The sequence below is a fragment of the Macaca thibetana genome, chromosome 9, assembly GCF_024542745.1.
Source record: "Macaca thibetana thibetana isolate TM-01 chromosome 9, ASM2454274v1, whole genome shotgun sequence".
Taxonomy (NCBI): Eukaryota; Metazoa; Chordata; class Mammalia; order Primates; family Cercopithecidae; genus Macaca; species Macaca thibetana.
In genome coordinates, this window is record NC_065586.1 from 116,076,420 (window position 1) to 116,098,830 (window position 22,411).

The 22,411-nt window shown below is 43.4% G+C and overlaps 1 protein-coding gene, 1 non-coding gene and 1 pseudogene across 3 annotated transcripts in view; all 3 read right to left on the bottom strand.

The window, feature by feature from the left end:
* RGS10 (regulator of G protein signaling 10) overlaps positions 1–22,411 on the bottom strand; it is a 738,227-nt gene that overhangs the window by 481,203 nt on the left and 234,613 nt on the right. The gene's annotated exons all lie outside the window — the stretch shown is intronic.
* Positions 559–1,110, bottom strand: LOC126962287 (elongation factor 1-alpha 1-like; annotated as a pseudogene).
* LOC126963535 (U6 spliceosomal RNA) lies at positions 1,110–1,221 on the bottom strand. Its single transcript, XR_007729151.1, has one exon. It is a non-coding gene; the product is annotated as a U6 spliceosomal RNA (small nuclear RNA).

The window sequence follows — 22,411 nt, forward strand, 5'->3', positions numbered from 1 at the left end:
AAGCCACTGTGCCAGGCCTAAAATGCCATTTTCATCATATCATGATTGATGATGTTGACTTATGACTGTCCATGTTGGCCTTGATCTCCCAGCTGAAATGGTGTTTGTCAGGTTTCTTCACTGTAAAGTTACTCTTTTGTTTCCTCCTTTCATACTAGGTCCTTTGGAAGGAAGTCACTAGGTCCAGCCTATACCTAAGAAGTAGGGACTTATGCTAAAACTACGTTTTTGTTTTTTGTTTTTTTTCCCTCATTAGGTCATTGTTTTAATGGGCCTCAAAATTCTGTGACAGATTTTTTGGTCAAGTTTCCATTAAAAAGTACTGATTTTAAAAACTAATAACTTAAACCTGCTACATGTGAAAAAAAAAAAAAAAAAAAAAAAAAAAAAGCAGTGGTCCACAAAACATTCTCCTTTCTTTCTGAGGGATTTATGGTGCATTGTTATCATTAACCATTATTTTACTATTAAACTTAAATGGCCAATTGAAACAAACAGTTCTGAGACCGTTCTTCCACCACAGATTAGGATTGGGGTGGCAGGTATTAGGGATGATATTCATTTGGCCCTCTGAGCTTTCTGGGCAGACTTGGTGACCTTGACACCTCCAGCAGCCTTCTTGTTCATTGCTTTGATGACACCCATGACAACTGTCTGTCTCACATCACAAACAGCAAAATAACCCGGAGGAGGATAATCTCAGACGCTCTCAACACACATGGGCTCATCAGGAGCCATGTCAACAATGGCGGCATCACCAGACTTCAAGCATTTAGGGCCATCTTCCGGCTTCTTACCAGAACAACGATCAGTCTTTTCCTTCAGCTCAGCAAACATGCATGCAATGTGAGCTGTGTGACAATCCAGTACAGGGGCATAGCCTGCACCGATTTGGCCTGGGTGGCTCAGGATAATCACCTGAGCAGTGAAACTGGCTGCATCCACTGGTGGATCATTTTTGCGGTCACCAGCAACGTTGCCACAACAAATATCTTTGACAGACACATTCTTGACATTGAGGCCTGCCTTGTCCCCAGAAAGAGCTTCACTCAGAGCTTCATGCTATACTTTAACAGACTTGACTTCAGTTGCAATGTTGATTGGAGGAAAAAAATATGGAATGCTTCATAAATTTGCATGTCATCCTTGTGTAGGGGCCATGCTAATCTTCTCTGTATTGTTCCCATTTTAGTATATGTGCTGCCGAAGCCAGTGTAAAACTACTTCTTAAATAGACTCCCATCCAGTCCTAGAATTGTCAGCTTACTCCTTCACTCCATTCCCAGCAGTACCCAGTGCTGCTGATTGGCGTGACGTGCTGAGATTCTGAGGTGCAGGTTGTGTGGCCTCCTGGCTTCCCCACTGTTGGCTCACAATTAGGCTTCCTTGTATCTTCTGACTGTGATTCAGTTTCCTGATTTCCCGGTTCTGGATTTTTGTTGCTGCTGTCTTCTCTGATTTCCTTGTCTTTGTGACTTTATGCTAGTTTTTGTACCTTTGTGTGTGTGTGTGTGTGTCTGTGTGTGTGTGATTTTGGTGGGGGTACTGGAGGGAGTAGAGGTGTGGCAGTTTTCAAAACAAATTATTTGGCCAGGTGGCTCATGCCCATAATCCCAGCACTTTGGGCGGCTGAGACCGGCAGATCACCTGAGGTCAGGAGTTTGAGACCAGCCTGGCCAACATGGCAAAACTCTGTCTCTACTAAAAATACAAAAAAATTAGGCAGGTGTAGTGGCATGCGCCTGTAATTCCAGCTACTCTGGAGGTTGAGGCATGAGAAGTGCTTGAACTCAGGAGGCAGAGGTTGCAGTGAGCCAAGATTGCGCCACTGCACCCCAGCCTGGGTGACAGAGCTAGACTCCTTCTGAAAAAAACAAAACCAAACCCCAAAAAACAAAACCAAAACAATAACACAAAACCCCAAATTCTTTGATTTTGCTTGCTTAAAGAGGAAGAGCTTAATTTCTCTTTCCTTGTGTGTAAGGCTGTACATAGTGTCTTGCCTCTAATGAGTGGAGTATGGCAGAAATGATGGTTTGTCACTTCTGAGATTAGGTCATAAAAGGACTGTGGCTTCCGTCTTGCACATGTGTTCTTGCTCTGTCAGATCACTTACTTTGGAGAAAGCCAGCAGCCATCAGGCTGCTGTATGTGGGAAGGTCACAGGGTAAAGAACTGAAGTCTCCAGCTGATGACCAGCAAGAAACTGAGGCTGCCAACAACCACATGAGTGAGCTTTGTGTTGGATTCTCCAGTCCCAGCTGAGCTTTGAAGATGCTTTAAGCTGAGGCATTCCCAGATTTATGATAAGTTTGGGGTTAATTTATTACAAAGCCATAGATAACTAACCTAAGAGATAAATCACAAATGGAGACTTTTATAAGTGTTACTATGGCCTATGGTTATTTACCATTATGAATTTTTGAGAACTCAAATAAAGATGTGAGCTTTAAAATATATATATATATATTTCTAGGCCAGCTGCGGTGGCTCATGCCTGTAATCCCAGCACTTTGGGAGGCCGAGGCAGGTGGATCACCTGAGGTCAGGAGTTCGAGACCAGTCTGGCCAACAAGGTGAAACCTCGTCTCTACTAAAAATACAGAAAAATAGCCGGGCGTGGTGATAGGCAACTGTGATCTCAGCTACTTGGGAGGCTGAGGCAGGAGAATCGCTTGAACTGGGGAGGCAGCTGAGATTGCGTCACTGCACTCCAGCCTGGGGCAACAAGAGTGAAACTCCATCTCAAAAAAAAATTCAAAAAAAATATCTGATTTTGAAATAATTTTAGATTTACAGAAAGGTTGCAAAGATAGTAGAGAGGATTTCCATATGCCCCTTACCCAATTTACACCATTGTTAACATGTTGCATTACCATGTCACATTTGTCAAAACAGAGAAACTGACTTTGGTTAGTTTCAGTAACCAAACTATATAGTTCATTAATCCAACTCCAGATTTTATTTGGTTTTACCAGTTTTTCTATTCATATCTTCTTCCTGTTCCAATCCAGGGCGGTGCATTATATTTAGTTTTCACATCTCCCCAGTTTCCTGGTCTGTGACCGTTTCTTAGTCTTGACTTGTTTTTCATGACCTTGACAGAGATCTGAACCCCACTGAAAGTAGTTTTATTTGGTAGATTGTGTTTCTTTGACTGTGACCGTGCTAGGAAATTGAACCACAGAGACGCAGGCTTTATACGAGTTGTAACACTTTTCCAATTTGACAATTAGTTTTACATTCATTTGCACTATTGTTTGGTTGTCTGCCTTTCCCACTACCTTGGAAGATCCGTGAAAGTAGGGGCCATGTTTGTTTTGGAAACAGAATGATGTCTAGCACTTAGTACTTGCACCATAAATATATGTTAATGAATAAATGGATAGTTAATGATCTATGAGTATTTTTAATAAACCGGTGAGTTGCAGTGTTCCTCAGTGGACTTAGAATTTTGCCTTCATTATAGTAAGTTTTAAGCAAATAGTAACTATATGCCAGACCAACTGCCAAGTACTTTCTCTGCAATAGCTAAATAAATGTGTATTGAATTCCGTTACGTAAAATGAGGATTGCAAAATTCTTTCTGAGGGACAATGCTTCATTTCCCCTAGATGGGGAAGTCTTACTGCCTAGGAATTATTCCTTTTTATTAAGGAATTTACTGCTACCTAGGAATTACTCCTTTTTATTAAGCCCAATGCATTTGGAGGAAAGAAAGCTGTTGGACTGGGCATAGCAGCTGTTCTCTGGGAAATAGCAGTGTGTAAATATAGCAGATCTGTGTGCCAAGGAGGGAAACGAGAAATTAAATCAGGGTTCTTAGGAGCAATGAATGTAGAGAAAAACATCACAAGTTAACAGCATGGGGGAAGCAAATATAAATTCCCAAGACCTACCTCTGCCTCTTTGAAACCTAAAGCCTAAGTTCTGAAAACCTTACTCTAATTAAATACAACTTCACTTGAATTCAGTGCAAAACTTTCACCATCTCTCAACATTTGAATTTAAAAATTTTATGCTTTAGTATTACTATTCATATTACTATTGGCACTTTAGTTAAAATACTAAGTGCAAAACATTTGTTGGACTTTTTTTTATGGTGGGAAGAGGTGGAGAGGGTGATGGCACCATCTGGGAAGATGGTGGAGATGAATCTTAATGGAATTTGGGAAATGAGAAAAGCTGAGTTGGTGATGTCTATGTCTGACAACAGTGATGCATTCCAGTGGCAGCTCAACCAACATTATTATTAAAGGCTTTATGTGGTGGTTTATGTATTATTTAGAAATCATAATAAATTGGAATTGGACTTTTGGCACCTCTCCCAGGTGAAATCCCCTGAGTGTTTATCTTATACAAGACACAGAAGGAATTCAATTTTGGACCCATGTATTTGTCTAAATGCAACAAGTGACAATTTGTGTGTTTTTTTGTGTGTAGGGAAAAATAAAAATATATTTCAGAATAAAGTACACAAAAAGTCATCAAAGTAAAAATTCAGGACTGAGACTCTGGAATATATTTTGCTGGTGGCAGCATAGCCTGATAAATCAGGGCTGTTTGTTTACTTTCTTTATAATTGATTTTCCATATTTTTCAGCAAGCCACAAAAAATTCAGTTTAAAATATATCTGTTAGTATCTACAACCTTCTATGGGAAGAAATTACTTGTGTCCATCTTTTAAATTATTTGCCCTCATGAAATTTTCATGGCCTTACCTCCGTATTGCTTTTCCAAAAAAGGGACTCATTCATTTATTCATCCATTGTTTATAAATGCCTTGCATTGGATCTGAAATATAGTGGCATTTTATTCATCTTTGTCAAATGAAGAAACGTCTGCATGCATATAACATCATTCTGAACGTGTTTCCTAAGGCGTGGCCGCTTGAGATGGCTAATTTCCTTTCATTATCTGTTCTCCCTTTCTTTGGTATTATAATAACAGAACTTCTAACTTGGTTCTGTCTTTAAAAGGCAGGGGCTTGCCCTTCCTTTCCACCTTTACCCCTTATAAGGCACTGAGCCATTGTGGACAGCTGAAGGCAGTCCTCTGGAGATGGCAGAGCCACAGATGGGAGATGCTTTGATCCCTGCATAACACTGTGGAGCAGAGCTTCCCTCCAGCCCCACACTCTGCAGCTGTACCATTATGTGAGCGAGAAACAAACTTCCACCATGTTTAAGCCATTGTTATTTGGAGGTGACTCTTATACAGCACCCAAATTCATCTTTTAACCATAAAATTCTCAAGGCATTAGTTCTAGAAGGGGTGAGAAGAGTAGTCCTCCAGTAACCAGAATATGGAAAAAGTCCATATTCTGAGAAAGTCCAATAAATGCTCTGAGGGTGTGGAGGAGGGAAAGTTCACATTCATTTGGAGAACAAATTAGAATTGCATTAGAAACTACAACATCTGAATTTTGAGAGCAGCATTACTCTAGAGTCTGAAGGGCATGGATATTATTATTCATGGAATCCTAACTGTCTAGCTTATTTTGTCTGGCTGTCTGTCACAGCATTGCTACCTACTGGCTTATGAATAAGGCACAGTCCAGAGAGTCTCAGGGGATCAGTGTGGACTCAGTCCCCACCAGAACACAGAGGCTGTGTGAACTTTCTCTGAGTAAATGAATTATGATCCTCACAAATTATTAATATCAAAGTGGGTCAAGAATGTGGGCTTTGGAGTCAGATACAGCTTCACATTCTACCTCTACCACTTACCAGCTGTGAGACTGAGCAGAATATTGAAGTAGTTGAGATTTGGCCTGCTCGAGTTCAAATCTCTTTTCCACCACTTAGGAACTATGTGACCAAGGCAATTTGTTTAACCTCTCTATGACCTGATTTCCTCATGCGTAAAATGTAGATAATAAAAATACCTTCTTCACAGGGTTGTTGGGATGATTAAGTGAAAACTCCTTATAGTATTAAGTCATTAAGACGTGTTTAATGCTTAGTATGTACCCGGCAATCATGTGTGCACACATACACATTTATATTTGTATTTCATATTTGTAAACAGAATAGTTAATATTACTTGTTGTTGTTATTAATGACCTAACTTCCTGGCATCTCAGTTTACTCATGTATAAAACAGAGGTGATAGTATCTGAATGACTGTTTGTCCTCATTTGTAAAATAATATCCACTCAGAGTTGTAAGATTATGTCTATAAAGCACATACACAATTCCTGGTACCTAGCAGGGTCAATAAATTACACAACTTTTGAAGTAGATCTCTACAAAAATTTCCTTACATTAAGGGAGGAGACCACCCCTCATATTGTCTTATGCCCAATTTCTGCCTCCAAAGAAAGAAGAAGTAAAAACTAAAAGGCAGAAATGGAATCCATAGGCAGACAGTCCAGCACTGTGCCCTGGTAGTTAAAGATCAACCCCTGGGCCGGGCGCGGTGGCTCAAGCCTGTAATCCCAGCACTTTGGGAGGCCGAGATGGGCGGATCACGAGGTCAGGAGATCGAGACCATCCTGGCTGACACGGTGAAACCCCGTCTCTACTAAAAAAATACAAAAAAAAACTAGCCGGGCGAGGTGGCGGGCGCCTGTAGTCCCAGCTACTCAGGAGGCTGAGGCAGGAGAATGGCGTGAACCCGGGAGGCAGAGCTTGCAGTGAGCCGAGATCTGGCCACTGCACTCCAGCCTGGGCGGCAGAGCGAGACTCCGTCTCAAAAAAAAAAAAAAAAAAAAAAAAAAAAAAAAAAAAAAAAAAAAAAAAAAAAAAAAAAAAAAAAAAAGATCAACCCCTGACCTAGCTGCTCGTGTTATCTATAGATTTCAGACATCGTGTGGAAAAGCATCATGAAAATCCCTGTCCTGTTCTGTTCCGTTCTGATTACCGGTGCATGCAGCCCCCAGTCACGTACCCACTGCTTGCTCAGTCAATCACATGACCCTCTCACACGGACCCCCTTAGAGTTGTGAGCCCTTAAAAGGGACAGGAATTGCTCACTCAGGGAGCTCGGTTTTTGGAGATGTGAGTCTGCCGATGCACCCAGCTGAATAAAGCCTTTTCCTTTCACAACTCGGTATCTGAGGAGTTTTTGTCTGTGGCTCGTCCTGCTACAACATATTTCCTATGTCATTTTTATTTATTCATTTATTTTGAGACATGGTCTCACTCTGTTGCCCAGGTTGGAGTACAATAGTGTGATTGTAGTTCACTGTAGCCTTGAACTCCAGGGCTCGAAGGACCCTCTCAAGTAGCTGGGACTACAGGCGTGCACCACCATACCCAGCTAATTTTTGTATATATATATTTTTTTTGTAGAGATGGGATCTTGCTGTGTTGCCTGGGCTGGTCTTGAAATTCTGGCCTCAAGCTGTTACTGGTGGAGGGTCTTGACTATGAGTCCTCCAGGTTCTTGGCGTTTTGAATAAAGAATTGGACAAAAATAAATGCACAAAGCAATGAAAGAATGAAGCAACAAAAGCACAAATTTATTGAAACAAAAGTACACTCCACAGAGTGGCAGCAGACTTGTGTAAGTGGCTCAAGAGTGCTGGTTACAGAGTTTTCTGGGGATTAAATGCCCTCTAGAGGTTTCCCATTTGTTACTTGGTTAACACCTATGTAAATGAAGTAGTGGCCTGCAACCAGTTTGATTAGTTGTGGAAGGTGACCAAAATCAGAGGCTGAAGTGAAATTACAAAGTTACACATGAAGACTTGGCCTGCAACCAGTCTGACTGGTTGCAGGAGGGGACCAATCAGAGATACTTTCATTTTTCATCTGCAAGGCAGAAAAGTGGGGGGTGGGTTTGCAAAGGGAGTAGCCTTTGATCCTTTTGTTACTTGGGTGTGGAGAGATGGAGTTTTCCTTTTGATTCCGTTCTGGGAATTCAGCACAAATTGGCTGTAGGTTCCCTGCCTCCAGACCCTATTCTCCTGCCTCAAAGCTGTCTTCCTGAACTGGCCTCTCAAAGTGCTGGGATTATAGGCGTGAGCCACTGCACCTGGCCCCTATGTTATGTTAAGGGAAATAAAGAGTTATGTGCAGTTTTGTTAAACGCAGTCTTGTGGGGGGATGGGCATATGTAAAATACTAAGTATTCAGCCTAACGCCCTGCTGCTTTAGCTGTCTTTTTAAGGATGCTGTGAAAAAGATACGGAGAATTACAGCTGGTGCTGGGGAGAGGAAATAGGAACAGCTACCATTTATTGGGGCCACCTATGCGGTTCACCAAAGCCCTTGAAAGTGCCTGTGTCCCTTCTGACAGTCAACGAAAGTGGGGTTCAGAGAAGGTCACACACCTGTCCTTGGGGATTTAGTGCACACCCTCCCTGGGAGTCCTATTCTGGCTTAAATGCCAGTCATAGGGCCAGGAGCCAGGTTGAGCTTGGAATATCTTCCCCAGGACCTCCTGCTCCTGCCTCCCACAGTCCGAGAAGGTGCTCACCCAGAGACCTTGGACCCCATGGCAGCCCCTCCAGAGCTCTGCCCATCTGGTCATTTCTCAACCCTTTGGGGAAAAAATACCCCCCTCCCTCCTCAGCGAGAATGGGAGAACTCCTGCCACAGTGTCTCCCAGCCTGGGAGCACCTGCCCAGGCTTGTGTGTCATTGTGAGCATGGAGATGGCAGCAGGGGGCCAGAGTCACCCGCACATCCAGAAGGCTTCAGAAGCACTGACCCACAGTGGGTCCGCCCTAGAGGTAAGGGGTTAAAGAAGAGGAGAAACAGCAGGAGGAGTGCTGGAGGCTGGCTGCCTGGGAGGCTGGGAGAAGCTCCTGGGGTTAATTCTGTGAGTTTTGTCAAGAAGGGGCTGGAAAGGGGAGTTGGAGGCTTCCTTCCCCTGAGAGAGTGCAGGCTGAAGAGGTGGACCTCGAGGAATGGGGCCAGGGCCCTGCCCAGCCGGAACAAGGAAGGCGGTGACTCAGATCTGGTCCTTTTTGCTCCTGCCAGGACAGTGACTGCTGCTGGGCCTACCTCTCGTCATGGTTACCTTATCACATTCCGAGTCACAGCCAGGCTGTGTTCCGCCTGCAGGGTGAAAAAACCAGCGAGGTCCCAAGAGAGCCAGAAAACAGATTAGGGCCCTGCACACTGAATGGCGGACAGCAGTGGCATGTCATAAGGTCCCAGGTGTCCCAGACTGTGGGGTGGCACCAGCAAGACCTTGTTGGTTGCTTTGCGTGACTTCGCAACTGATGAGGCAGAGGCAAGATGGGACCCTCAGAGCCCACCCCTCAGCGGCTGTCACCTATGGCAGGGCCTTGGGTGCTTCCAGTGGCAAGGGGAGGATACCTTCTCATCTGTTCTCTCTAGAGTGGTACACATTTCTATAGACTTGGGTGTACAAGGGATGTAATTTTCTGTTTTCTATAATTTAATTTCTGATCTCTAGCCTTCATTTGTGTGATACAGGAAAATGCAATCTGGTCACTAACATTTGAAATAAAATCAGTGACTTCAATCATATTCATCTTGAAGGCCAGGCACTCTAGGGGTGGCTGCTGAGCTGGGGCAGAGCTTTCACAAATGCCACTGTGGCAGCCTTCCTGGCTCTCCTGTGATCTTGGTCCTAACTCAGCCTCCTGCCCTGGTTATGTCACTGGGTCCTCACCAGCACTCTCTGTGGTGTCTGTGGTCCTCCACAGACAACTCAATGGCCCCTAAATGCCAGACCCTTGCCCGCTATTCTGCATTCTCCCCTTCCTGGATGCTAGGTGTGGGGAAGGCATGGGTGTGGGGAAGCTTCGGTTCTTTTCCTTGCCCTTCTGGGTCTTTGGGAGGGTTGTGACTGGCTGCGAGCGCCCACTCAGTTCCAACAACCCTTGCTGCCATCTCTGTGTTGTTATTTCCTGACCTTTGTGATGCAAGGGACAAAGTTGAAGCTGCCCTTGCCCAGGCTGGGAGAAGATGGAGGGCTCAGCTCAAGTAGGCAGACCGGCAGATTCTCTGTTCCTCTGCCTTTTGTTCTGTTCAGGCCCTCAGTGGATTGAATGGTGCCCACCCACACTGGGGAGGGCCCTGTTTTCCTCCGTCTACCCATTCAAATGCTCATCTCTTCCAGAAACAGCCTCACAGACACACCCAGAATAACACTGAACCAAATACCTGGGCACCCTATGGGCCATTCTAGTTGACACAATGATTACACCCCAGTAAGAGGTTTCGTGAGTGAGGGTATTAGCACATCATTCAGCCACATTATCTAGAGTTCAGCTAATTTGCTGCACACTCTTTACCCAGGCTCTAGAAAAAGACATTTGAAGTTCCCCCCAGCCCAGACTGGAAAATATCATAAAATAGGACTTCTTTGGGGGCTTTGTACTTTACCTTTACCTCAATGTTCTTTTTTTTTTTTTTGAGACGGAGTCTTGCTCTGTCACCTAGGCTGGAGTCCAGGGGTACGATCTTGGCTCACTGCAACCTCCGCCTCCAGGTTCGAGTGATTCTCCTGTCTCAGCCTCCCGAGTAGCTGGGACTACAGACGTCTGCCATCACACCTGGCTATTTTTTATATTTTTAGTAGAGACGGGGTTTCACCATGTTGGCCAGGCCAGTCTCGAACTCCTGACCTCAGGTGATCTGCCCACGCTGGCCTCCCTCAGGGTTGGGATAATTGGCGTGAGCCACTGTGCCCGGCCTACCTAAATAAATGTTCTGCAGTCATCTTCACCAGGACCTTTGCTTTGAGTCTCAGTTCTTCTGAACGTTGTGGGTGTGGACAATTGGGGCAAAAAGGGAGCTTGATAAACGTGACATTTAGGAACCAGCTTCCTTTAGGGATTACTCCTGAGCATGTCTTAATGCTGGGATTCTGTTTGACATGTTGCACTTACTGGCCATGTCAACAGATGCTGTCAGGACAGGGAGATGTGAGAGAGGAAATACTGTAGCGGGGAATGGGATATGGAAATCAAGGTGGGGAAGACAAATAGGAAGTTTCTGTTTCAGTTAAATATAGCAGTTAGAGGATGAGGGTAAGAGATGATTTAAGATACAAGATTTATCTTAAAATTTTTCATTAATGTGGCCGGGCGCGGTGGCTCAAGCCTGTAATCCCAGCACTTTGGGAGGCCGAGGCGGGTGGATCACGAGGTCAGGAGATCGAGACTATCCTGGTTAACATGGTGAAACCCCGTCTCTACTAAAAATACAAAAAACTAGCCGGGCGTGGTGGCGGGCGCCTGTAGTCTCAGCTACTTGGGAGGCTGAGGCAGGAGAATGGCGTGAACCCGGGAGGCGGAGCTTGCAGTGAGCCGAGATCATGCCACTGCACTCCAGCCTGGGAGACACAGCGAGACTCCGTCTCAAAAAAAAAAAAAAAAAAAAAAAAAAAATTTTCATTAATGTTTATTATTTTTTCCCAGATTATGAAAGTAGAAAATTTGGAGGATACAATTACAAAGAAGAAAATAATTACCTCGTAGTTCTATTACACAGAAATAAGCTTTTTAATGCAGAAATATATCTCTACGTCTAACATGTATTTTATAAGAATATTTTATATTGACTACTTTATAATAATCTATTTTAAGAGTTTTTATAACTATGAAAGCAATCCCTGCTTGCTTTAGGACACTGAAGCAGAGCAGACTGTGTAAATGAACAGTCATTCTCTGGGAGAGTTAGTGTTGACATTTGGTGTGTATCCTTCCGGATATTTTCCTCACACGTGTACCTTCTGCAAATTGCTTTTTTTTTTTTTTTTTTTTTTTTTTTTTTTTTTTTACAATTAACTATCCTTTCCCACAACCACCAGGCCATAGGTTTCCAATATCTTCTTTTCATTCCCTGTGCTGGTGCCTACTCTGGTGAGTTAATGAGCTCATAATGTTAAACAGGCCAAGGCCACTGGTTCATTCCCCAAGTAGTACCCTTTCGAGGCATAGTTCCTGACGGTAACTGTGGGGTGATTCCCAGGACAGGAGATGAGAGCAAAAGGCTCTCTCCCTTCCTGGGAGAGTGGACCCCAGGGAGGCAGGTCAGTTCCCTGTATCCTCCCCAAGTGCTGCCCCCATGCTCAGCTATTCCCACCTGATCACAGCCGTATCCCATGTGGCGGCCGTGGCTTGCTTAGCAGAATGGTACCAGCATTTAAGTTGACTTTAAAGATGGGGCATGCCTTGCATCTCAACATTTGTAGTGGCATGTACGCGTGTGTTCCAGACTTGAACAGCCTCTCAGGAACTCTGAAAGGTCATTTCTGAAGTGGCTTCTAATTTGTCTGAAAAGTTATAGTGGTGCCTGGAAGCAGGGAAGAGTCCGGCAATTTAATTGTCACCTTGTTTGCAAACATTACCTGCCTCCTAAGAGGGATGATGGTAAGTATAAACACTGGCTGGGCCACTAACAGAAGAACATGTGACCTCGCAGGGTGCTCCTACTTCTATTACCAGCCGGGCTTGTTTCTCTCTCTGTCTCTCTCTCTCTCTGTCTCTCTCTCTCTCTGTTTCTCTCTCTCTCTGTCTCTCTCTCTCTGTCTCTTTCCCTTTCCTTTAATAAATCCTCGATGCCCATCAGGAGGTTCAATTTCAAATACCTGTAGGACTGGGATGGTGACAGAACCAGTGGAGTGGGAACAGTGGCGCTCTCATGGGGGCAGTTCCACTGATTGCTGACCTGCTGGAGGGTGGGCATCGTGTTGCCAGAAATTGGGTTTTCAGGGTAATTGGAAGTCCACATTTTAATATGAAATCTCCCAATTTTAAATACAGGCAATTAAGTTAATTTTTCAAAACCCTATGCAGGCTGGGCATGGTGGCTCATGCCTGTAACCCCAGCATTTTGGGAGGCTGAGGCAGGCCGATCACTTGTGGTCAGGAGTTCGAGACCAGCCCCGCCAACATGGCTAAACCCCGTCTTTACCAAAAATACAAAAGATAGCCAGGCATAGTGGTGCATATCTGTAATCCCAGCTACTCTGGAAGCGGAGGCATGAGGATCGCTTGAACCTGGGAGGCAGAGGTTGTAGTGAGCCGAGATCTCGCCACTGCACTCCAGCCTGGGTTACAGAGCGAGACTCTTTCTGAACAAACAAAACCAAAAACCCTATGCAGGTGGAAAAACCCGTATCTGTGGGCTGTATTTGGTGTCTGCAGCAGTGTAGGTAAGGGCAATATTCCAATGGCCCATCAGGTTACGTTGTCTTTTCATAGACGTTTTTTATCTGTCTCTGAAATCCCAAAGTCCTTATTTTGCCTATATCTTGTGATTTATGAGGCAATCACATGAGTTCTTACATATTAAACCTCCTTCAGTTTCCCCTCTAACAGGACGGATGAATTGACTTAAAAACCCTTAAAACAAAAAGGGGACTATTCCTCTGGATATATTTTTAATATATGCTAATGGAATTTTGGTTTAAGGAATGAATTCTGCAGTCTTGTAAACAGAGGCTGAATGAAAATTAAATTTATTATGGAAATATCAGTGGTTATATTTACTTTCCTAACATGAATTCAAGCCTAAATTGATTTGTGTGTTATGATATCATTTATCTCTTTGAACAGAGTAAAATGGTAGTTTAAATTATAAAACTAAGAGGTGGTGGAGTACCTTTCTTCAGGGTTAGAGTCTACTGCTCCTTCTTTGTGAAATGAAAGATGTCGATTACAGAGAACAGGATCAGATCAGACGCTCGCCCTACACTCCCCCCGCCCCTACACACATATAAAATACTCATCTTTCTCCCGCTTCCTTAGTACCTTCTAAAACTACTTATAAGGTCAACAGGAAATGTATGGTAGCCTCATGGGCTGTCAGCGTGGACTGGTGATTCATCCAGTTTCTGGCGCATCACTGTTTTCTTTCTTTTTTTATGAAAGAAAAAAAGCTCTGACTTCCAGGCTGGAGTGCAGTGACACAATCTCAGTTCACTGCAACCTCCACCTCCCGGGTTCAAGCAATTCTCCTGCCTCAGCCTCCTGAGTAGCTGAGATTACAGGCACAAGCCACCATGGATGGCTAATTTTTTGTGTGTTTTTAGTGGAGACAGGGTTTTACCATGTTGGCCAGGCTGGTCTCGAACTCCTGACCTCAAGTGATCAGCCTGCCTTGGCCTCCCAAAGTGTTGAGATTACAGGCGTGAGCCACCGCGCCAGACCCATCTTTGTTTTCTTTCAAGGGATTAACTGACTTTCAAGACTCTAAGAACTATTAATAAGGAAAATGAGTTAATGGAATTTAGCCATAGTTGCTGCCTTCACTTTTTTATGTTCCAGTCACTGGGAACTATAATACAAGCTGCTTCTTTGATGACACTTTCTTCTTATCAGAATCCAGAGGCTTCTAGTGTCAGTAACTTATTTCTTATACCAGTGAAGACCTTAAAACTCTGCCCTCTATTGAGCAGTTCAAAGATGCCCTTCTAAAGTCAACTCAGACATCCAACAATTAGAAACAACTGTAGATTTTGAGAGAAGATAGAGTTTAACAAGAGCTAATTCTTAAAGATACGCTGTACTACATTTAATGTGAGGACAAACCATATATTAGAAGGTCACAAAAACTATTCTTGTGACTATATTTATTTCTTCATAGTTCTTCATGGCAATTGATGGGGGTTTAAAAGTCACAGATGGTTGGGTTGAACTTTCCTTGCATTTGTCTCTATTGGTAAAGACATTCTCATACAGACTGGTCTAGACTCCTATTAGCTTCCAATGAAGACTTTGTGACTGACATCTCTTAATTCTACCATAGTTCTAGAAGCCACAGCTTTTCAGTTTCAGCATGTCCCAACTGTGGTATACATTGCTACAAGTATAATAAATAAAATCTTAGAGAATACATGAATAGTTTTTAAAATTTAAGTGACTATATATTTATTTTAAAGGTAGTTTTAAAAATATAACCAGCACCCAAAACCAGTGGGTTCAAAGATTTCATATGCTCCTTTTGAAATAAAGTGGATTATTTAAATCAAATTATTAGGTAAATAATAGTTCAGGTGATACATGAATATGGCAAAAATCATGCAGATGGTAAAGAAATAACTGAAACATGGGAAACTGAATTAATGGAGTCTATTTGAGTCTGTTGGGGTGATACTATTTATTAACTTTATAAAATTTCAATCAGACTTGGATTAGATGGACCTGAAATGTCAACATAGATAATCCAAATTATTTTACATCTTGACGATCCTGAAGAGGATGCCAAATCAGCTGTTGATTCTGGTTTCCCTTTTATCCTCTGCTGTACTTTAGGTTTCATTTCTGTAGGGCACGTTGTTTTATATAATAGTGTCGGCTCAGGAGTCAGACTGCCGGTGCTTGAACACTGACTCCACCACCTATTTTTTGTGTGAACTCAGAAAACTTACTTCACCTCTTTGAATCTTTTATTTCTTACACGTAAAATGGGGCAAAAATAATCCTTAGCTTGGCCGGGCGCGGTGGCTCAAGCCTGTAATCCCAGCACTTTGGGAGGCCGAGATGGGCGGATCATGAGGTCAGGAGATCGAGACCATCCTGGCTAACACGGTGAAACCCCGTCTCTACTAAAAAATACAAAAAACTAGCCGGGCGAAGTGGCGGGCGCCTGTAGTCCCAGCTACTCGGGAGGCTGAGGCAGGAGAATGGCGTGAACCCAGGAGGAGGAGCTTGCAGTGAGCTGAGATCCGGCCACTGCACTCCAGCCTGGGTGACAGAGCGAGACTCCGTCTCAAAAAAAAAAAAAAAAAAAAAAAAAATAATAATCCTTAGCTTGTGAAGTTCCCCTTAAGATTAATACATCGAAACACATTAAGGAATTGTCACCTCAGTAAGTACCGAATAAATATTAGCTATTATTATTTTATGTCTGAAAGGGTGTGTAAAGATAATGGTCTATGTCGTGGGTAAGTTGGCAACTCTCTGGGCCAACGTTGTGGATGGTAGAAGAATTTGCCAAGACAGTTGTAGTTAAAGAAAGGCAGATTTATTAGAAAAAGTATGAAAATACATCCATGCATTAAAGAGGGGTTGTAGTAAAGAAAAATACGTTGCAAGACAGTGACAGGCAAATCAACGTGAGAGGAGCTGACTGTAAGGAGACAAAGGCTTGCTGGGGCTTTTATAGAATGGTGCCTGGGCTGTGTGCTGAAGAGGGCTTTGTGCACTACTGGTAACGCCAAGGTTGCAGTGAGCTAGCTTGCATTTTGTATCAGCTGAGGAAGTGGTAATAGCTGGACACAGGAAGATTGTGTCCTGGACCATGAAGAAAGGCAGACTTATAGCTTATCTGCTTTTTCTTTCTTCTTTTCCCTACTCCCACCAGCCTGACTCCTCTTCCCTATTTAGGACACAAAATTCCATTTATGATGCTACAAAAGAGTTTATTTAAAAGAAAAACTAGTGAGTCCCATTGTGAAGCAAATAATGGCATTATTTCACAGTAATGAATTACTATGATATGTACTGCTTTTTAAGGTCTGTGTGTTAAATAGGCTAGGTTTAAGTTGAAGATGTTCTTAGAGACATTTAAGTCTCATAAGGTTTGAAAGGCATTTCTCTTCACGGTTTTCACCATGATTTGGCACAAAGAAAGTCCCTTTGAAAGGTAATACGAATGAGCTCAGCATTCTTGAAGCCAAATATTCCTAACTGTATATGGAAGACTTTAGACTGGCCATAGGTCCAGAAAGAGAACTTTTTTGGAAATCTTTCAGAAGAACTCGAGATTAAAGCTCTTGGAAATGGGTTTTTGGTTTCATTCTCTTTAGCACTGCCTGAAAGAAGAAATTTAATTCTTAAAAAGGCTTGTAATTTATCGAGTCTTCTGCAATTAGGAATGTCATATATTCTCACTTGGAAGAATATTTTGATTGTAGCTATTTAGGTAGGGCTGTACATAGAATCACAGGATTCTTAAAGTTGGAAAGAACTTAAAATATTGTTGAGTTCTCATCTCTCCTGTTCTTTCTCTCATAGAGCCCTAGAAATGTTTACCAATTTGTCCCAGTTTGCCCAGCGAGTTGGCATCAGTGCCCAGCTAGGAAACAAATGCAGATGACTCAGCAGGCCCCCTGGCTGAATTCCTTTCATGGACAACAGCAGCCTCTGGAGGAGGAGAACGGCATCCTGCTCACCTTTGTTGATCTTAGTTTCCCCTCTCCTCGGCTGTACTTTAGGTTTCATTTTTGTACGGCATGTCATTTCATATGACGGTGTCAGCTCAGGAGTCAGGCTGCCCATGCTGGAATCCTGGCTCTACCACCTATTTACTGTGTGCACTCAGAAAATATATTTAACCTCTTTGAGTCTTATATTTCTGTTTTTTTTTTTTTGTTTTTGTTTTTTTTTTGATATGGAGTCTCACTCTGTTGCTCACTACAACCTCTGTCTCCTGGGTTCAAGTGATTCTTCTGCCTCGGCCTCCCAAGTAGATGGGATTACAGGTGCCACCATGCCTGGCTAATTTTTGTATTTTTAGTAGAGATGGGGTTTCACCGTGTTGGCCAGGCTGGTCTTGAACTCCTGACCTCAAGTTTCGAACTCCTGACCTCAAGCAATCCATCTGCCTTGGCCTCCCAAAGTGCTGGGATTACAGGTGTGAGCCACCATGCCCAGCCAGAGTCTTCTATTTCTTACATGTGAAATGGAGGTGGGGGGAATAGTACCTAGCTTGTGAAGTTCTCCCTAAGATTAATAAATCAGAACACGTCAATGAACTGTCACCTCATGAGGTACTGAATAAATACAAGTTATTATTATTTTGTGTGTCTGGAAGGTTTTGCACCTTCGGCATGGTTTCTGGCATACAACAGGCCTCCACTAAGAGTTTGGTGGCTCAGAGAGATCACTCCTCTCCACCTGGGGGCCCTGGATGGAATCCTAGGGATAATTACATAAGAGTCATATCATTTCCACTTGGGAAGACTCTAGTTACTAAAGCCATGTACATCTTAGTTATAAAGTGTTTTAAAAATATTTTTAGTGAATGTTTGAATATGTCTTAAAAAATTATGATCCTTGGGTTACTTACATCAGAATCTTCTAGAGTTGCTGTTCAAAATCCAATCCCAGACTCTTGGAGGTGTCTCAGGATCTGCATTTGGAGTCTCCTCACTGTCAATGCTCGGTTTCTTTATCCAGTTCACCACTGAAGGGCATCTAGATTGATTCCATGTCTTTGCTATTGTGAATAGTGCTGTATCTTTATGGTAGAACAGTTTATATTCCTTTGGGTATATACCCAGTAATGGCATTGCTAGGTTGCATGGTAGTTCTAAGTTCTTTGAGAAATCTCCAAACTGCTTTCCACAGTGGCTGAGCTAATTCACATTTCCACCAGCAGTGTACAAGCAGTCTCTTTTCTCTGTAATTTTGCCAGCATCCGTTATATATTTTTTAATAATAGCCATTCTGACTGGTGTGAGACAGTATCTGATTATTGTTTTGATTTATGTTTTTCTAATGATTAGTGATGTTAACCATTTTTTCATATGCTTGTTGGCTGTGTGTATGTCTTTTAAGAAGTGTCTGTTCATCTCCTTTGCCTATTTTTTATTTTATTTTTTTTGAGATCGTGTTTCAAAAAATGGCATGAACATGGCTCACTGTAGCCTCGACCTCCTGGGCTCAAGGGATCTTCCTGTCTCAGCCTCCCATGCAGCTGCAGGCATGCAGCACCACGCTCAGTTAATTTTTGATTTTTTATAGAGACAGAGTCTTACTTTGTTGCCCAAGCTGGTCTTTAACTCCTGGGCTCAAGCAATCTTTCTGCCTCAGCCTCCCAAAGTGCTGGGATTACAGGTGTGAGCCACTGCACCTGGCTCTTTGGCCATTTTTAATGGGGTTGTTTTTTGCTTGTTAATTTAAGTTCCTTATAGATTCTGGATATTAGGCCTCTGTCAGTGCGTAGTTTATAAATATTTTCTCCCATTCTGTAGGTTGTCTGTTCACTTTGTTGATAGTTTCTTTTTCTATGCAGAAGGTCTTTGATTTAATTAGGTCCCACTTGTCAATTGTTGTTGTTGCAATTGCTTTTGGCATCTTTGTCATGAAATCTTTGCCAGGGCCTATGTCCAGAATGATATTTTCTAGACTTTCTTCTAGGCTTTTTATGGTTTTAGGTTTTATATTTGTCTTTAATCCATCTTGAATTGATTTTTGTATGAGAGAAAGGGGTCCAGTTTCAATCTTCTGTATATAGCTAGCCAGTTATCTCAACACCATTTATTGAATAGGGAGTTATTTCCCCATTGCTTGTTATTGTAGACTTTGTTGAAGGCCAGATGGTTGTAGGTGTGGGGCTTTATTTATGGGTTCTTTATTCTGTTCCATTAGTTTATGTGTTTGTTTTTGTACCATGTACAGTACCATGCTGTTTGGTTACTGTAGCCCTGTAGTATAGTTTGAAGTTGTGTAGCATGATGCCTCCAGCTTTGTTCTTTTTGCTTAGGATTGCCTTGAATATTTATGCCCTTTTTTGGTTACATATGAATGTTAAAATAGTTTTTTCTAGTTCTGTGAAGAATGTCATTGGTAGTTTAATAGGAATAGCATTGAATCTATAAATTACTTTGGACAGTATGGCCATTTTAATGACATTGATTCTTCCTATCCACGAGCATGGAATGTTTTTCCATTTGTTTGTACATAGCAATCCTATATCACAAGTACAGATCTCAGGAAGGGGTCTGTCTTAGTCCATTTGGGCTACTATCACAAAAGTACCTTAGACCGGGCAATTTATAAAAAATGGAAATTTGTTGCTGACGGTTCTGGAGGCTGGGAAGTCCAAGATCAAGGCACCAGCAGATTTGGTGTCTGTTGAGAGCCTATTCCTCAAAGATGTCACCTTCTATCTGTCCTCACATGGCAGAGGGGTGAATAAGCTCCCTCTGGCCTCTTTACTAAGGAAATTATTCCCATTTATGAGGAAAGAACCCTCATAACCTAATTACTTCTCAAAGGCTCCACCTCTTAATACTGTCACCTTGAGGGTTAGGATTTCAACATATGAATTTTGTGGGACACAAACATTCAGATCACAACACGTTCTTTATTTTATTTTTATTTTAACTTAATTTTTTTTGAGACAAGTTCACCCAGGCTGGAGTGCAGTGGTGTGATCTCAGCTCACTGCGACCCCCATCTCACAGGCTCAAGCCATCCTCCCACGTCAGCCTTCTGAATAGCTCAAAGGACTATAGGCACCCACTACAACACCCGGCTAATTTTTGTATTTTTTGTAGAGATGGGGATTTGCCATGTTGCCCAGACTGGTCTCGAACTCCTAAGCTCAAGCAATCCACCTATCTGAGCTTCCCAAAGTACTAGGATTATAGGCATGAGCCACCATGCCCAGCCATTTATTATTTTAAGTACAAAATGGCCTAACATGTCTCCAGTAGGAATGGAGGGAATGGGGTGGGAGATTTCCTTTTTATCTTCCAAGCAGGGACTGCTTTGAATTGAGTTGTCAGGAGCCGGGCCAGAGGCTAGTAAGTGCCTGTGGATAGGCCAAGGCATTTACAGGAGGAGTCCCAGTCTTTAAAATGCACTATATTAACATAAATAAATAACTCCTTCCAGAAGTACTGTGGTCATGACCTCTCCCATGGGTTGCAGTTCCTCTTGTCCTTGTACCGGTTGCCTTTGGATTCTACATGATCCCAGGAATAACCCTCCCCTGCATTTTCTATCTACAGCACAGGCTCCATGACCATGTCCTTGCCCGCTTCCTGTCCTGGGCCTGGAATGTAGGGTCTCCTATGAATCTACTTTGATTTATGTTTGGTGGGTCTAGTTGCTCAGACTTTCTTCTGAATGGATAATGACTATGACAAACATTCCTGGAACACTAAAGGTTTAACATGCATTCATTCACTCAATCCTTACAACAGGCTTATGGATCAACTACTGACACTGTTATGCCTGTTTTGTAAATGAGGAAATTGAGGTTCAGAGAAGCTGAAGGCCCCACAGCTGGTGAGTTGCAGAGCTGGGAATGGAAGGCAGATACACCTGACTCTAAGGCTTTTTCCCTTGCTCACCTGTTAGACTGTTCTGGCTGGCCAGCCTACATCATCCCTAACCGGGGCTGGGGGACTCCCTGCTTCCTTCCTTCTCAATCAAGGTTGGGTTCTGTCCATGCAGAAGTTGTCCTTCCCCTGTTTAGAAAGCAGCGTGGCTCCCTGTTTTGACAGCTTGCCATCAGATGGAGGTAGCAAGGCTGGATGGGCAACTCTACCCTTGGGCTACCTGTGTGCTATGCAGCAAAGTGGAGGGGCCCAGATTGGGCATTGGCTGGGCCTGCAGCTAGGGAGCTTGTTCCAGAGCTTCCATAGCAGCTCCAGAAAGAAGTACCAGGAAGGAGAAGAGCTGGTCTCAGCCAGGCCACCAGAGAAATGTCGGTTTTTCCAGGAAGGCCCAGCCTTCTTGCACAACGTGTGTATCCACCCGCTCACTGCCAGGCCTGGTGTTGGTCAGTGAGCATGTCAACATGGACCCCACACTGCTTGCCTGGGTCGTGGAGGACCAAAACCAGTGATGCATCCAACTGTGGGAAATTGTGAGGACCCAGAAGTCCAGGGTGATCTCTGGGTAGGTGGGGTATCATATATATACCATATATAATATATATAAAATATTATATATCTATATATTATATGTACATATTTTACATATTATATTCAATAATTATATATTATATATATTATATTTTATATATATGTGTGTGTGTGTATATATATAGAGAGAGTGAGAGGGGGTCTGGCTCTGTCGCCTAGGCTGGAGTGCAGTGCTGTGATTTTGGCTCACTGCCACCTCCACCTCCTTCTCCACCTCCCAGGCTCAAGAGATCCTCCCACTTCAGCTTCCTGAGTAACTGGGACCACAGGTGCACACCACCATGCCCAGATAATTTTTTATATTTTTCGTAGAGGTGGGGTTTCACCATGATGCCCAGGCTGGTCTCGAACTCCTGGGCTCCAGAAATCCATCTGCTTCGACCCTCATAGAGCCTGTGGGGGCGGGGGGTGGTGAGAGTGAGGGGTGTGGCATCAGAGGCTGTGGGAGGTGTGGGGAGGAGCTTGGCATCAGAGGCTATGGAAGGGATGTGTGCAGAAGAGAGTAACATCAGAGGCTGTGTGGGAAGTGTGTGTGTGAGGAGGGGCGGGGCATCAGAAGCTGTGGGAATGGTGTGTGGGAAGGGGTGTGGCATCAGAGGCTGTGTGGGAAGTGTGTGTGTGTGGAGGGGCGGGGCATCAGAAGCTGTGGGAATGGTGTGTGGGAAGGGGTGTGGCATCAGAGGCTGGGGGGGGTTGTGGGGCAGGACTTGGCATCAGAGGCTACGGTAGGGGTATGTACGGAGGGGGGTGTCATGAGAGGCTGTAGGGGAGGGCGTATAGGGAGGGATGTGTATCAGAGGCTGTCAGAGGTGAGAAGAGCAGGGCATCATAGGCTGATGGGTCTTGTATGTGGAATTCAACATTCCCACAAAGTCTG